Source organism: Hibiscus syriacus, unplaced genomic scaffold (genome assembly GCF_006381635.1).
Source record: "Hibiscus syriacus cultivar Baekdansim isolate YM2019G1 unplaced genomic scaffold, ASM638163v2 tig00110209_pilon, whole genome shotgun sequence".
NCBI classification, from domain to species: domain Eukaryota; kingdom Viridiplantae; phylum Streptophyta; class Magnoliopsida; order Malvales; family Malvaceae; genus Hibiscus; species Hibiscus syriacus.
This window is the reverse complement of record NW_024062628.1, coordinates 755163-760262: the sequence shown is the minus strand read 5'-3', so window position 1 is coordinate 760262 and position 5100 is coordinate 755163. Positions and strand designations below refer to the sequence as shown.

Sequence of the window (5100 nt, the reverse complement as noted above, 5' to 3'; positions counted from 1 at the left end):
GATTATTCATTTATTTTCAAATGTTATGTTATATTGAGAAAAATATGTCGAAAAACATTGATGATGACACAATCGTCATTGATTTTATATAAAAAAAAAATCTCGAAATCAATGTTTTTTTTTATAAATATTTGTTTGCTTAAATATATTTTTAGTATTTTTTATATTGTAATGAATTACTATTTGTTTAATTTGATAAAAAAATATATAATAAAAAATTTTATATTACATATTTCTTAAATTTCATTTGAATTATGGTTCATTTTCTTCTTATTTCGGGATAATTTCTTGATAAATATATAGTGATTTATCCTTGATAAAAAAAAAATTCTTCAATTTTTCAATAATCTTATCAAATTTCTATATACAATATTTTTTTTACACTTTCTTGAATATTTTTCATTTTTATATTTTGATGTGCTATACGAAAATACTTCTGTTTTTTTTTTATTTTCTTTATTGACACCTTCAGTATCAAAGCTTAATAATATTAAACTTTTCAATATCCTGATCCAAATTTATACCCAAAAAAAAACATTGATGAAGTTTTGTTATATTATCTTGATCCACAATCAAAGTTATCTCATCATAAAATTTATTTTTAGTTTGAAATGATGTGTAGTTTAAGATACACAATTATAATAACTAGTAAAATATAATTATAATATATGAAAATAAAGGCTTAAACTAAATATAGGTATTCAAATTATATTTTTTATTTTAAGTATTTAAATTATTTTTTATCAAACTAAGTCCTTAAATTATTATATGTAACCATTTTAAGTACTTAAATTATTTTTTTATCAAAGCAAGTACCTAATTTTATGTGACGTGTCAATATCTTATTGATAAAAAATATTTTTGCGGGTCATAAATGTTTCTTTTATATATATATAAAGGCTAGCTTATTTTGTTCATCATAAATGTTTGAATACAGATTTATAATAATATTTTGTTGGTGTTTGGTAAAATCATAATTCATTCTTGTGGGTCAATGACTCCACCGACGCCACATAAAATACTTAAGCGTGTGCTTGTCATGTGAGCTTACCAATGATTTCATATTCAACTAGTGCTAGTGATTGAGATTTAAGATTTCAGTTGCAAATATGTATTTACAATTTGCACCTGAAATTATAAACCGGGAATCCAGTTTGGGCAGGAATCCGATGAGGCCATCAATCATCATGTGGCACTCTCTACTTTCTTCTCCGACCATGTGAAACTTTTCAGACTCCACTAACTTTGGTTGGGCTTTCCTTTTTTTTTTCTTTAACCTTTAACTTCAGAGAAAATATTGATTCAGTGCTTTGGGTTAGCAGGGAATAATGGTCCCCAAACACCAGATGTGGGGATTATTCATTATTGAAATTCTCAATTTCAACTCATTGTAGCAAAATTTGATAATGAAGAAGATGTTATTTGTGCCAACAAACTGGTTTTTTACCCCAAAAAAATCACCCTAAAAAAATTACATGTCAGCCAACAATTGAAAAATAATACCCGATCTAAGACGAGAGAGGATAAGGCACACCCGACGAAATGCGCCTTAGGGCTAAGGTGCGGTCGGTTAAACGCACTAATCAAATACCGACACCCCTGAAAGACGCATTTCCTGGGGTGCGCATTACCGAGGTTTTCTGACACCTCTGGAAGACGCTTTCAAGGTATATGAATATGAGTTTCCCCCATAGTTAATGATAAAGATTCAAATGAGGTTCAGACTTGGCTTCCAATTATTCCAGATCCAGACTTATTAAAGGTGTCAGGTTGTCCAAAATCCACTCAAATTCATTGTGATATGGATATTCGAGAGACGTCAAGACAAAACTTAAGATGTGACCATTGCAGAAACCCAGCCACAATAAGAAAAACTATCAATCTCTTTCATCATCATGTAACCGTTGACCACCACTCATGTAATCATATTTTCTAATATTTCAACTTATGTTATTTCATTTTCTTTTAGTTTCAATTAATGTGATTTCAACTTGTTTATTTTACAAGACGACCCTTTCATATATCTATATGTTTTTTCAATTAAATGTTTAACGTTTATTTCTTATAATCTAACATATAATCAACTTTAACCCTACCCTACTTTAAAAACACAAACATTCTAACATACAATCAATTTTAACCCTAAACTTCTTTAAAAACCTTAAATCATACAAATATAACACCCTAAACCACTAAAAACCCTAAAGTCACTTTAATGTAAAACCCTAAACTTAAAATCGCCAAGCATGGGAGGTGTGTTTCCTACGACGTGTCATCAAGGGAGCTGCATTTCCTAGGACGCACCATTCATAAAAACCCATGGAAAAAGCGTTTTATACGATGCATCTTTCCTCCCCTCAGCTAAGACGCGTCTCCTACCGTGTGTCTCTTTCTCTCTTTTGAAAAAAATGTGTTAGATTAAGAAATAGTTAAGAAAATGTGTTTGATAGGTAGTATTTTTTTAGTAAGGTAATTTTTTTGGTAAAAAAACCCAACAAACCTGCAAATCTGCTGGAAAAATGAATGAATTAGAAGTGAGATTTTAAGGCATCTGAATGGAATATGATAATCCTTTATGTACAAAATGATATAAATGTTGGCGCAGCAGCAAGTACTGTCCATAACTCATTTTCTACTTCTACCACACCCCTTAACCCTACTATGCAGTTCTTTTTTATTTAAAAGATGACACGTATGTTTTTAAGGTGTGACAAAAAAATACCGAAAGAAACAAAACATGTGATAACTTTTTAAATTTGTTTTTAAAGTTAAAATATTTAGTTAAGAGGGAGTTTTATAGGGTGATATCACTGGTAAAAAATATTTATTTTTTTTATTAAGTTAAGGTAATTATTATTAGTATTTGTTTTAAAAAATTGATTAATTTAATGGTAATTACAAGTGATAGTATATTTTTTATAAACTTTAATTATTTGGTAATAAATACTCAAATACATTGACAGTCTTTGATATTTAAACCCGAAACCTCTAAAAAATAATCATCCCTTTAATCGTTAAAATAAATTGATTCATATGTATTAAGAAAATATCTAAACAATGTATTACCTCATAATTATTATATATTATTAAAAATAGATAATCAAAGGGTAAATATATATTTTGACATATAAATTTAGTTTAAATGTTTAATTTGATGTTTAAAATTTTGAAAACTTAATTTTTATTTTGAAATTTAATTAAATATAAAAACATTTTCATGTAATTTTTTATCTAAATAAACAATTTGATAAATAATTTATTTAAATTGTTTTAAATTAAGAAAATAAATTCAAATTCCAATTTAAATAATAAATAAAATTCTAAAACAAACTCAATAAATATCAAACTCCAATGTATATTTACCCTAACCCAAACCGTAATTCATTGGCCTCATATTAAACCCCATTTAAAGCTAAGAAACTAAACCCATCCTCTCAACAACCTCCCCCAATAGACCAACCGGTCAAGGCTCACCCCCAAGAGAAATCTGCACTGCACCTCCTCTTTCAATCGTTGCCCTTCTTCCCAAACCCCTAAGCAACCAACCAAAACTCTACTTTCTTTGCTTCATGAGTTTTTCAATTTCTATTGGGTCTTGTTAAGGTGGAAAAAGTTGATATTTATTTCAATCGCTAACAAATGTGGCGGCCGTGGAGCAAAGAAAAACCGCCGGTACGGATCCATAACACGCCGTCTCCTTTCTCCTGCTCTTCTTTCAAAGATATCCAACACCTTTGCGCCGAGGATTCTTCTCCTTCAGCTCTCTCCTCCTCTTCAGCCACCGTGTTTTCCACCGTGTCCGAATCGTCAACTCTCTCATCCGCTCCTGGTCCCCTGCCCGACCCGAGCCCAATGGGAAATTCTCGGTTCCGTTTCCGGATCGATCCGTTGTGATCCCGGAATCCGATAAGCGCGTTGTGGTTTACTTCACCAGTCTTCGAGTGGTTCGGTCGACGTTCGAGGATTGCAAGACCGTTCGATCGATCCTCCGAGGATTTCGAGTATCGATCGACGAAAGAGATTTGTCGATGGATTCCCGGTTCTTAAACGAGTTGAAAGGGATCCTTGGTAAAAGCCAGTTGACCCTGCCGCGGGTTTTAATCGGAGGGAGATACTTGGGAGGGGCTGAGGAGATCAAACAGCTACACGAGACGGGCGAGCTTAAGAAGTTGATGGAAGGACTGTTGGCAGCCGAACCCGGCACCTGCAGCCTTTGCGGCGGTTACAGGTTCGTATTGTGCGACGAATGTAACGGTAGCCGTAAACTGTACACTGAAAAATCTGGGTTCAAGACTTGTACGGACTGCAACGAAAATGACCTCATCCGGTGCCTTTCTTGCTATTATGCACCTTCTAAAAATAACTTCGTTTCTTTTTCCACTATAAATTAATTTTAGCTTTTGGTTTTTGATCCTTATTTGGGGAGAGTGGGTCATAAACGAAAGTGAAGGTCCAAGCTACGGGTCTGTTGCTTTAACATTGCATAAGAGGCGAAGAAGTAACAGCTAACCTTTTTCTTCTTTTTGTTATTTCTCTGATCTTCTTTTCCCCATATTGTAGCCTTAAAAAGTAGTGAACTTTGAAGAAAGGAGAACAATAGGATTTAGCAGGCTTACGTTCGTGTAAACTGTAATTGTTTTTATTATCAATGGTAGAAATTCTCTCTTTTTTTATTGCCATCACTGTCTACGAACTCGTACTTTGTTATATCGTAATTGCTAAGAGATGGTTTTGTTTACTAAACGTGTAAGTTCCTTGCTATACTATTCTTTACCACTGATTTCGACTTGGCCTGTTGGTTGTTAGATTCTTGTTATTATATTCTTTGTAATGTTGTAGAAGAAAATATCTTGCGATTTCCCCGGGAAATAGGGAGTCTTAAATTCAACATTCCAGCCAAAAAATCTGGGTTCCTGCATGTTACCGAGATTCTTTCCATGAGTAGTAGGCTTCACGAACAATGAAGAGAAGAAAGCTGGTACGGAGAGTTTTCCTGTTTGACTCATTTTGGTCTTGGGTTTTCCAGTTTTATGTGAGCCGTTGATACTGAGGCAAACAAATGTGCATTAAATGAATCTCGAAGAACAAGAATCAAAGTTA

General features: G+C 32.6%; 1 pseudogene; it reads left to right on the top strand.

The window, feature by feature from the left end:
* The first annotated feature begins 3455 nt into the window (after nt 1–3455).
* On the top strand, nt 3456–4677 carry LOC120113515 (annotated as a pseudogene).
* Nucleotides 4678–5100: the final 423 nt, after the last annotated feature.